The 12,334-nt window shown below is 49.4% G+C and overlaps 1 protein-coding gene and 1 pseudogene across 14 annotated transcripts in view; one reads left to right on the plus strand and one right to left on the minus strand.

The window, feature by feature from the left end:
• MARK2 (microtubule affinity regulating kinase 2) overlaps nt 1–12,334 on the minus strand; it is a 73,099-nt gene that overhangs the window by 21,528 nt on the left and 39,237 nt on the right. The window contains exon 1 of one of the 14 annotated variants that reach the window (XM_017516917.2): nt 793–1,204. The exons of 12 other annotated variants lie outside the window; for them this stretch is intronic. The gene's annotated coding sequence lies outside the window, so the exon portion shown is untranslated. Of the gene's footprint in view, nt 1–792; nt 1,218–12,334 lie in introns of those variants that run through there. One more of the 14 variants, XM_017516915.2, reaches the window with a different exon arrangement.
• LOC119469246 lies at nt 7,614–7,713 on the plus strand (annotated as a pseudogene).

Genomic DNA, 12,334 nt, shown 5'->3' on the forward strand with positions numbered 1-12,334 from the left:
CAAGGCAGTTATTTGGAACCAAAAGGCAGACCAACCAGTTACTAAGCAGGCCTGACTCAGAAGTAGGGCTGAAACAGCTTTGGGTTCTGCTACTGAGAGGAAGAGAGAGGGCAGGACATGGAGGAGAAAAGAAAAAGACAGTTTCACATCCACTGGATCTGCCAGGGCCCTTCTGTCTGGGATCTCAGACTCGGTAGGTGTGTTACCAGCTCGCCCAGAAGACAGCCTCCACCCCAAGAGACCTGGCGCTGACTCAGGTAGGCAGGGCTCCCTGCCCTAATGCTGGAGGCGCCTACCAACCATTGGAGAAGCTTTGGGGCTCCGCAATCAGGGCTGGCCTCAAGTGTCCTTTGGCTTCCCGAGGGCTGGGGAGGGGCCAAACTGGGAGGGGTGATACTCCCTGGCCAGAAGCAGAGTAAGCCGGGCATTATGGAGTCAAAGGAGAAAAGTGTCCCTTGGGCACCAGCCCTGGCCGACGGCCCCAGATCCTAGGCTCCCCCTCACTGTAGCACCGGAGCATCCTCCCTGAGGCCTCACTCAGGCGTCTGCCTCCCACCAGCCCCTCCTCGCCCACTTGTCCAGCTGCTTGTTCTCAGGGGAGACTCTTCTGGTATGCGCCCCCTCTTCCTTTCCTCGTCAATGCCTCTTCCACATCTGGACACCGTTCCCATGAATATTATTATGCTGGACTCAGGCATGGCACCACTTAGCAACTCTCTAAGATCCTATGTTTGGGTTGAGAGGGAAGAAAGAGGTGGAGGCAATCCTCAAATGAAAAAGGGAAGAACATACCCGGCTGGAGAAAGGGACAAGGACTACCAGCGACTTCCATTCAGCAGAGCCCACAGCAGAACCTGTCAGGCAGCGAGGGCAAAGTACAGAGGCCGGAAAGAGCCAGGCCCAGGGCGGGGGCTGCCGGCTCAGCCAGCCACCCTTACTCAGCCAGAGCAGCCGACACCTTCCACCACCTCCTCAGTGAAAAGTAGCTAAGCAGCCAGGCTGAGCGGTTCCTGCCTGGGAACCTGGACAGTGTCGCAACCGAAACCACCACTAGCAGAGAGGTTTGGCAAGGAGAGCAACAGGGACAAAGCCCCGCTGGGCCAGAGCCTGGTGGTCAGGAAGTGCGTGCAATTCCAGGACAGTACACCAGGAGCAAGGTGGGAGGGAAGGGGCAGGAGGGGAATAGGGCAGGAAGGGAGACAGAAAGAGGCGGGTTTAGATCAACTTCCTTCTCCCCTCCCCCTCCCTCCCTCCCCGGAAGTGGGCTGCCCCACCCTCCCCAAGGTGCTTTGCTGGGTAACAGCTGGTGAGAGGGCGAGGAGATTCACTGCAGCCACGGCTGTCATAAAGCCCTATCTCACCTGTAGCAGGTGGGACTTGGGTAGCGGCAGATCACTTTAACAAGGTCTCGAATAGGGCTGGGGAGGAATATGTGTGACTCAGATGTGCTGACCCGGAGTGGCAGCCCTGCCAAAGACCAGCAAACCACCCCCTCAAGAACGAAGTGGGGAGGAGGGTAAGCAGAAACCAGCAAGCCGACAGTAGCAGCGGATGGACCTCCTACTTCCTAAAAAAGCAGTGCTTAACCTTAGAAACATGCGCATTCCATTTAGACACAAAATACTTTGGATATAATTTCAGGGAGTTCAGGGACTCTATGTAAAGCCCCCTAGAGGTCTATGTTTTCCAGATAATGGGCTATCACTCAGAGCATTCTATCAATGATAAAATCATGTTTAATCCTAGATTTTGCCCCAAAGCTATAAACAATCCAAATGTCCCTTCTAGGTTCCTTCCAGGCCTGCTTCTGAAAGTTTACCCCTAGATTCTCACTCATCTCTAAGTCTCCAGTCACCAATCCCCTGCCTTACCTTCAAAACAACACTGCTTACTCAAGGAATTCCAAAGGCCTGGGATTCCTCACACCTTCCCCTCCTGCTAAGCCCCCACTATCTGGGTATGCGGTGAGCTCCGGGCAAGTTGGCTATCTCTCATCTGGAGAAGGCTCTCCTTTAGACCAACCACCCCTGTCTATGTGCTGGTTGCAGCCTTTCCTCTGGATCTCAGATCTATTTCTCATTCATTCCAGGACTCTAGGCCAGACTCCTTTTCATTAAGGAACTCCATGACCTTCTCATGTTGGTAGCCATTAACCCTCCAGGGAAGGGCAAAGCTTCCTCTGTGCCCTCACAGCACTTAAGCATACATCCCTGCAAGACCATGCTACTCAGGAGAGGCCAAGAAATGTTTGCCTTACCCATGAGCCCTGGTCAGCAGATTCAACATTTCTGATCACTGTATGTGCAACGCTTACACTGTTTTCTCCAAACACAGACCTACAGGGCAGGTAGTCTCCCTGTTTTCCATTGAGAAACTGACATTCAGAGGCTACGAGACTTGTCCAAAATCTCAACACTTCTAAGTCCAGCTGGGGCCGGAGCCCAGAGCTTCTGTCACCATTTCAGCACTCTGCCGCTTCTGACACTCTATCCCCCTTACCAGTTTCTCATCAACCCTTCTTGATGCCGAATTGTGCTCTCATTTCCTCCAAAAGAAGGTAAGTCCCTGGCTCTTCCTCTACAGGTTAGGAGGGAGAAGGTATGAAGACTCAGGCAAGGTGCTCGGGACAATGAACGATGATGTGTGATTTAGGCCAATGGTGGAGTGCTGTCTACAGGCCGGTGGTCCCACGGCAACCCTTCCTTTTTCCAGCCCCCTCAAAGTGGGCCCTGACTTCACTGGAGGAGGTCAGCTGTAGTTTATTCTGCATCCGGGGCTCGAGCCTTCCTGGGACCTCCGGCCCCTTCACTCACTGGTAGACTGAGAACCAGAGCAGGATCAAACAGCTTGTTTTTTCCAGTCCCTTCATTTAACCAGGGCTTTGCAATGTGACAGAAGAACTGTTTCCTCAATCCTATTTGTGGGAGACAGTAAAGGGTTTTATAAACTGAGGAAGTATAAAGCACTGACCTCAAACAGAAAGGCTGGGAAGAGACAGGGTGGGACTTAGATAAAAAGCCACATGGGGGCCGGGCACAGTGGCTAACATCTGTAATCCCAGCCCTTTGGGAGGCTGAGGTAGGTGGATCACTTGAGGTCAGGCATTCGAGACCAGCCTGGGCAACATGGTGAAACCCCATCTCCACTAAAAATACAAAAATTTGCAGAGTGTGGTGGTGCGTGCTTGTAATCCCAGCTACTCGGAGGTTGAGGCATGAGAACTGCTTGAGGCGGAGGCTGCAGTGAGCAGAGATTGCGCCACTGCACTCCAGCCTGGGCGACAGAGTGAGACTCTGTCTCAAAGGCCACATGGGGCTGGGCACTGTTGCTCATGCCTTAATCCCAGCACTTTGGGAGGCCAAGGTGGGAGATGACTTGTGCCTGGGAATTCAAGACAAGCCTGGGCAACAAAGTGAGACCCTCTCTCTCCAATTAGAAAATTAGCCAGGCATGATAGCATGGGCTTGTAGTGTCAGCTACTCAGGAGGCTAAGGCAGGATGACTGCTTCAGCCCAGGGGGTCAAGGTAACAGCGAGCTATGATCGAGGCATTGTACTCCAGCTTGGGTGACAGACTGAGAATAAGACTCGTCTTTTTTTTTTTTTTTTTTTTGAGACAGTCTCACTCTGTCACCCAGGCTGGAGTACAGTGGTGTGATCTTGGCTCACTGCAACCTCCGCCTCCTGGGTTCAAGTGATTCTCCTACCTCAGCCTCCCAAGTAGCTGGGATTACAGGCGCATGCCACCACGTCCAGATAATTTTTGTATTTTTAGTAAAGATGGGGTTTCGCCACCTTGACCAGGCTAGTCTTAAACTCCTGGCCTTAAGTGATCCACCCACCTAGCCTCCCAAAGTGCTGGGATTATAGATGTGAGACACCACGCCCAGCCTCTCTTTTTTGAGATAAGGTATGACTCTATCACCCATGCTAGAGTGCAGCGTCGTGATCTTGGCTCACTGTAGCCTCTGCCTCCTGGGCTCAAGGCATTACCCTACCTTAGCCACCCGAGTAGCTGGAACTACAGACCCACGGCAACATGGCTGGCTAATTTTTGTATTTTTTATAGAGACAGGGTTTTGCCAGTTTGCCCAGGCTGGTACTGAACTCATGAATTCAAACCAATCTGCCCACCTTGGTCTCTCGAAGTGCTTGGATTATAGACGTGAGCTGCCACTCCCAGAACAAAACTTTATTTATTTATTTATTTATTTAATACATAGTCACGCTCTGTCGCCCAGGCTGGAGTGTAGTGGCACAATATTGCCTCACTGCAACCTCCGCCTCCCGGTTGAAGTGATTCTTCTGCCTCAGCCTCCTGAGTAACTGGGACTACAGCCGCACGCCACCACACCCAGCTAATTTTTGTATTTTTAGTAGAGATGGGGTTTCACCATGTTGGCCAGGATGGTCTCGATCTCTTAACCTTGTGATCCACCTGCCTCAGCCTCCCAAAGTGCTGGGATTACAGGCATGAGCCACCACGCCTTGCTAAAACTTTCCTCTTAAAAAAAAGTCATGTGCCTGTGGCAAGTCAATATTTATTTATTTATTTATTTCAGACAGGATCTTGCTCTGTTGCCCAGGCTGGGGTGCAGTGGCACGATCTTGGCTCACTACAACCTTTGCCTCCTGGGCTCAAGTGATCTTCCTTCTGAGTACCTGGGACTACAGGCATGTGCCACCAAGCCCAGCTAATTTGTGTATTTTTTTGTACAGACAGGATTCTGCCATGTTGCCCAGACTGGTCTCGAACTCCTGGGCTCAAGCAATCCTCTCACATTGGCTTCCTAAAGTGCTGGGATTACAGGCGTGAAACACTGTGCACAGCCATATGGGACATCTTGTAACTGGAAGTTGGAGTCCCTAGTTTTTTGACCCTTCTCCCCTCCACCATATCCAGGAACCGTCTTTGCATCCTTTGATTCTGAACAACTATCAGCTATCAACTGCTGAGTCAATAAACCAGAGGAGCAAACTTGTAAAACTGGCAGGCACTTACCAGTGGAGAGGCTGGATGCTCCCACCCCCAAAATTAACTGTGACTGCTTTACTTGAGAAACAGACAGATTCCTTTACTATCCCATTGTAGATAGGAGGTAGGGGCTGCTCCCTCTTTCCAGCCAGGGTAGGGGCCCCCCTCACAAAGGATACCAGAAGAGCCTGCAACTTAAGCACAAGGCCAAAACCAAGGTGATTTACTGCCCTTTAGCTCTCTGAGCTGCAATCCTCACCCCAAGGTAGGTAGGGAGATAAGCACAATGGCCTGGGCCATGAGGTGGTCCCCTCCCCACAGCCCCAGGCCTCAAGCCTGACTGGGAAAAACTTGACATGGCATAAGAGGGAAGAACAGAGAGCCACCTCCAGCTCACTCCCCTTCAGACCTGGAAGCCACAATGCAAAAGGCACTCTCCAAATCTCCTGCCTTCAGAGCAACCTGAAATGATGGGCTCCTCTTGATACTGGATTTTACTGAGCAACCAGGGTTTCGGAGGCTTCCAGGACTACTTTCATCCCTGAGAATCTGCTTGCTGGGGTATGCTCTCTAAATCCCCAACTACTGTTGCCCTAGCAAACCTTTGTTGAACAGTACGCTGGAGCCCTGGCTCCAGTTGCAAAGCTCAGTGAGATGTGGCTCCTGCTTTCCAGAAACTCAGAAGAGGGAAACTATATAGAAAACTTACTACAGTTGGGCCAGGCGCGGTGGCTCACACCTGTAATCCCAGCACTTTGGGAGGCTGAGGTGGGCAGATCATGAGGTCAGGAGATCGAGACCAGCCTGGCCAACATGGTGAAACCCTGTCTCTACTAAAAATGCAAAAATTAGCTGGGCGTGGTAGCGCATGCCTGTAATCCCAGCTACTTGAAAGGCTGAGGCAGGATAATCATCTCACCTGGGAGGCAGAGGCTGCAGACAGCCGAGATCGTGCCACTGCACTCTAGCCTGGCGAGAGTGAGACTCCATCTCAAAAAAAAGAAAACAACAAAAATAAAAACTTAACTGCAGTTGCTCTGCCCACCTCTGCTGCTTACCAGCTGACTGAATGTGAGCAAAGTGACATGACTTCTCCAAATCTGTTTCCTCATTTGGGTTGTAAAGATACTAGCTATACCCATTTCGCAGAATTAGAGTGAAGATTAAATAAGAAAATCTGGCTGGATACAGTGGCTCGTGCCTGTAATTCCAGCACTTTGGGAAGCCAAGGCAGGCTGATCCCTTGAGCCTAGGAGTTCAAGGCCAGCCTGGGCAACATGGCAAAACACAGTCTCTACAAAAAAAACCCCACAAAAATTAGCTGGGGTGTGGTGGCATATTCCTGTAATCCTAGCTACTTGGGAGGCAGAGGTGGGAGGATCACCCGAACCCAGGGAAGTAGCTGAGGCTGCAGTGAGACATGATCACACCACTGCACTCCAGCCTGGGCGACAAAGTAAGACCCTGTCTCAAAAGAAAAAAAGATAATTCAAGAAGAAGATGAAGAAAAAGAAAAAAGAAAATTCACGTCAGTGTTTACCATAGAACTGGTGTTCAGTAATGTCTTGATGTATTCTCCTATTACCTAGCTTCACTTTTGTGTAGGAACCATTATTTCCCGTCTCCAAGGGCTCTGGGCTCTGGGAAAAGCTACAATATCTAGGAACTTGGCTGAAAGTACCAGTGTAGCTGAGTTGATTCCTGTCATCCTGGTATTCCTTCTATAACAAGGAAAAGTCAAATTCTTGCCATGGCTGGGCAATCAGGCAAAGAGGAGCTGCCCCCTTTTTTTTTTTGAGATGTAGTCTCACACTGTCGCCCAGACTGTAGTGCAGTGGCGCAATCTCAGCTCACTGCAATCTCCACCTCCTGGGTTCAATCAATTCTCCTGCCTCAGCCTCCCAAGTAGCTGGGACTACAGGTGTGTGCCACCACAACCAGCTTATTTTTTGCATTTTTCATAGAGACAGGGTTTCACCATGCTGGCCAGGATGGTCTCGATAGAGGAGCCTCTTTCCTAACATAAAACCATCCTGCAAAAGGAGTAGGTGAATGACAACGTGCCCATGCCTCTGCCCTCTGTGTGGCCCAGAGGATGATGACAGTGGTCCTGCCAGGGTTCTTCCCTTCCTCATCAGTTCCTTAACTCCTTCCTGCCAGAAAAGGTCCAAGAGAAACAGCTGACATACCAGTACCACATGGTGCCAAGGGCTGGGGAAAGCTCACACTGCCAGCCTCACACTTTATGTGGTTCCTCCCATACCAGTGGGTTATTGTAACCATGGAGACCAGCAAGTTCCTCCATATCACAGGGGAGCCAGCCTGCCAGTAGCCCAGGGCTTTGGGGGATGGGGGTGGTGGGGGTAGAGAGAAGGCAGCCTGCAGCATAGAGGTTTGGCTCACTTTACAGAGGACTGTGGGGAGATAGCAGATCCTAACCAGTGCAGCTGAAGTGGCTGGGCTTCCTCCTAACCCCGTTTTCTTTGCCTAGTGTGTATGTTCTTAGATTTTCTGGGCTCTCTAGACACTGGGCTTCTCTTCCTAGCTCCGCTGCTATATACTGGGGCGTTGTATAGGGTACAGTAGTGAAGGGTGTCATTCTGGAGTTAGACCTGTGGTGATAACCCAGCTCCACCATTCTGCACATGCACATAAACTAAAATTGGAACCATACAGAGAAGATTAGCATGGCCCCTGTGCAAGAATGACACACAATTTTGTGAAGCATTTCATATATATTTTTTTTCTTTTGAGACAGAGTCTTACTCTGCTACCCAGGCTGCAGTGCAGGGGCTCAATCTCTGCTCACCACAACCTCTGCCTCCTGGGTTCAAGTGATTCTCCTGCCTTAGCCTCCCGAGTAGCTGGGACTACAGGCTCATGCCACCATACCCGGTTAATTTTTGTATTTTTAGTAGAGACAGGATTTCACCATATTGGTCAGGCTAGTCTTGAACTCCTGACATCATGATCAGCCCGCCCTGGCCTCCCAAAGTGCTGAGATTACAGGCATGAGGCACCATGCCTGGCCGCATTCCATATTTTCTAAAAGATTAAAAATTTTATTATTTCAGGCCGGGCATTGGTGGTTTATGCCTGTAATCCCAGCACTTTGGGAGGGTGAGGTGGGTGGATCACTGAGGTGAGGAGTTTGAGACCAGTCTGGCCAACATGGTAAAACCCTGACTCTATTAAAAATACAAAATTAGCCAGGTGTGGTGGCGCATGCCTGTAATCCTACCTACTCAGGAGGCTGAGGCAGGAGAATCACTTGAACCTGGGAGGTGGAGATTGTAGTAAGCCAATATCACGCCACTGCACTCCAGTCTAGGCCACAGAGCAAGACTCCATCTAAAAAAAAAAAAATATATATATATATATATATATATATATCGAACAAATAAATAATAATAGAAGAGAATGGGTCAGAATTGTGGTACAAACAGCTACTCAGATCTACACACACTGAAAGGAAAGTGCTCATCTATCCTGTGTGCCTTCCTGTGATCCAGGTAAGTCCTCTCATCCCTTGTTTATCTTAAATCCAGGCACTGTCTTAGCTGGGAGTGGTAGCTCACTTCTCTAGACTCTCACAGCACTCTATCTGTACCCTTCATTTCTTCCCCTTTTGTAAGAGACAAAGTCTTGCTCTCTCACCCAGGCTGGACTACAGTGGCACAATCACAGCTCACTGCATCCTCAAACTCCTGGGCTCAAGGGATCCTCCTGCCTTAGCCTCTCAAACAGCTGGGACTACAGGCGAGTACCACTATGCCTCGCTAGTTTTTTATCTCATTTTTTTTGTAGAGATGGCATCTTGCCATCATGCCCAGACTGGTCTCAAACTCCCGGGCTCAAGCAACCTTCCTGCCTCAGCCTCCCAAAGTGCTGGGATTACAGGGGCTAGCCACCACACCCAGCCCCATTAATTTCTTGTTTGTGTCCCCCTACCTTAATCCCCTCATGCTCTGACAGATTAGAGCCAGTGTCTCCCTCACCTCTATATACCCTCAGTGCCCAACAGTACCCACACCTACGCCCATGTTACAATGCTTAGTTAACAAGAGAGGCACAATTTTTTGATCTTTAAAGTTGCCTGCTCTCACAAGAGATAAGGGTAGAGAAAGGAAGATCACAACCTCTTGCCATCAGTCCCATTTCCCCTCTTTCAAGGCATCTGTTGCCCTTGAAGTTGGTTGGTTACTATCTGTCCTTCCTGCTACACTACACTACAAAAGGAAGGATCTTGGTCTTTTTTTTTTTTTTGAGATGAAGCTTCTCTCTGGCCATCAAGGCTGGAGTGCAATGGTGCCATCTCAGCTCACTGCAACCTCCGCCTCCCGGGTTCAAGTGATTCTCCTGCCTCAGCCTCCCAAGTAGCTGCAATTACAGGTGCCCACCACCGCACCCGGCTAATTTTTGTACTTTTTTTTTTTTTAAGTAGAGACAGAGTTTCGCCATGTTGGCCAGGCTGGTCTCGAACTCCTGACTTCAGGTGATTCGCCCGCCTCAAACTCCCAAAGTGCTGGGATTACAGGCATGAGCCACTGTGCCCGGCCAGGTCTGTCTTATTCATGTGCCAGAACAATGCCCAGCACAGTATTCAAAAAAGTACTGAATAAATAAATGTATACAAATGAATAAATAAGAAAGTGTGTTGGGGTGTCTTCATGACAGTCTCTGGGACCCACAACTGACAAGTGACAGCCCACATCAGTGTACTCGGCAGAAAATACCCATGTGGGTAGTGGGCCACGAGATCCCCCTATCCCAGGGATGGATGAAAGGTAGTCACCAAGGTGAGCTGGAGACAGACTCAAAATAGAGGCGCAGCCAGGGACCAGCAGGGCCCATCCCACTTGCTTCCCTGAATCAAACCCTAGCCCTCCTTTCATCAGAGGGAAAACCCTCTCCTTCAAACTTCCTGCTGCCCATGACAACCACCAGGCCCTCCCACTTAAGACAGTTCTGCCTCTCTACATTCAGTTTCTCTACTGCTTTGCTATCAAAACCATTGTGTTTTGCTGTGACAATGAATGCAACTCAAGCCATTCTAAGAGCTACCAATTGGGGACAGAGAGTGACTTGTGTAAGAATCTAGAAGACATTCATTTATTGTTTGCCACACTAAGAGTTCTGCTTTAATGTTTCTTACTTGAACCAATGTACTGACTGTAAGGCACTGTTAACTCTAGGGTGTCAAAATAATTTCACCCATACACACCTGCCTCCTGTCCTGATGCACAAATCAGTATTCCCACCCTGCCCCCAACCCCTCCTCAAACTGCCTCCTGTTACAGAAAAGCAAAGGAACTAAAAACAGCAGCTGGGGAGCTCAGTTGACTCACCCAGCATAATCATCTCCTCCCAGAATCTCCCATCTTCTCCTGGGGTTTTTGCCAACACAAAGTAAAAAAGAAGCATGAGATCTTAAAAAAACTCTCTCAGCATTTATGCAACAGCCTTTCTACCTGGGTACAGATTTAACCCTTTGTTTCTGCCCTTTCCAATGTGGTTTCCTCAAAACTTGCTTGTATGCTGAGGATACTATCCAGCCTGGAGCTGGGAAACAGGCCTTCTAGACCTCCCAGTCCCAGCATTGCTGCTGGAAGGTGCAGAACAAGACATGTGCCTCTTTCTGCTGCATCTTCCTTTGGAAGTGAACAAATACTGCCTTCCTACTCCTCCAGCTTCAAAGAGGGAGTTGAATAAGGAGGAGGAAATGTCAGAAAAAACACTGGGACAAAGTTTGTTGCCCCAGAAGTCACCATGGCCAGAGGTCAGAGCACATCAGAAACCACCCAAGGCTATCACTGCCACCCTAACCTCAGAACTGTCTCCTTGCTGCGCCAGGCTGCAACGTGGCTACTCCACTTAAGTGACCACTGAAAATCCAACTGGCTGGTCTTTCTAGAAGCAAGCCCTTACTGGGCTGCTCCTGCTGATAGGGAGAGATGCTATTGTTCTCCTACAGTAGATCATTAAAAACCCAAGCAGGAGAGGACACCTAAGTTGTGGAATGAGGGCATTCTGTTTCAGGTCCTATGGAACCATGGATCAAATCCGCTGACATGGAGAACCCAGACAAACCTGCCCCTCAAGGCAATCACAGAAGGCAGGGGTAGCTCTCTAGCAACCTTTCTGGGGAGAGGAGGGTGCTTCCTTTTTGTCATTTGGCATATAGGAGGACAACTTACTTGTGTGATAGATAATGCTATGATCACAAAATATGATACTTTAAAATTTTTATTTCTTTATTTATTTTGAGACAGAGTCTCACTCTATCACCCATGCTGGTGTAATCTCAGCTCACTGCAACCTCTACCTCCCAGGTTCAAGTGATTCTCCTGCCTCAGCCTCCCCAGTAGCTGGAACTACAGGCGTGCGCCACCAGGCCCAGATTATTTATTTATTTATTTATTTATTGTATTTTTAGTAGAGACAGAGTTTTACCATGTTGGCCAAGTTTGTATGGAACTCCTGGCCTCAAATGATCTGCCTGTATCGGCCTCCCAAAGTGCTGGGATTACAGGCATGAGTCACTGCACCCGGCTGAATACAAAATAGACACTTCCACAGGCAAATGCAAATCTGTTGCAGCATATTAGTCAAGAAAACCCCAAGTTACCAAAAGTTCTGTTCTGAGAAGGCATTCTTTTTCCAGAGAAGCATGTTACAAATGGTAGCTAGGTGCTCTGGCCAGCCCATGAGGTATTAGCATAGTATTTCAAGTACTTAAGAGTTAAACCATCACCCAGAACAGGAAATGAATTCAGAGTTCCAACTCAGAACCTGGGAACAGATCTTTGCTCTCCAAGCACCATGGGCAGCAGACACTGGGGCTCCCTAACCTCCAAGCTTTAGATGAGAGCTTGAATCAAGAAGACTTGAAAGTCTGGGTGTGGTGGCTCACACTTGTAATTCCAGCACTTTGGGAGGCAAAGGTGGGCAGATCACGAGGTCAGGAGTTCGAGACCAGCTTGGCCAACACAGTGAAACAGTCTCTACTAAAAATACAAACATTAGCTGGGCGTAGTGGTGGGTGCCTGTAATCCCAACTACTCAGGAGGCTGAGGCAGGAGAATCACTTGAACCAGGGAGGGGGAGGCTGCGGTGAGCCGAGATCACGTCACTGCACTCCAGCTTGGGCAACAGAGCTAGACTCGTCTCAGAAATAAGACTTGAAAAAGAGAGCTTCAAAGCATTTGGGGTAGAACTTAAGGCCGGAGAGAGGGTCTGAGAAGATACAAACCCAGATGTAGATGAGGAATGAGGCTGGAGGAAAAGAATTCTGAATGGGTGCTGCCTCGCAAGAGAGAAGAGCTAATTAAGCAAGACCAGGTAGAACAACTTCCAGCTA

The sequence above is a fragment of the Cebus imitator genome, unplaced genomic scaffold (genome assembly GCF_001604975.1).
Source record: "Cebus imitator isolate Cc_AM_T3 unplaced genomic scaffold, Cebus_imitator-1.0 Scaffold609, whole genome shotgun sequence".
Classification (NCBI taxonomy): Eukaryota; Metazoa; Chordata; class Mammalia; order Primates; family Cebidae; genus Cebus; species Cebus imitator.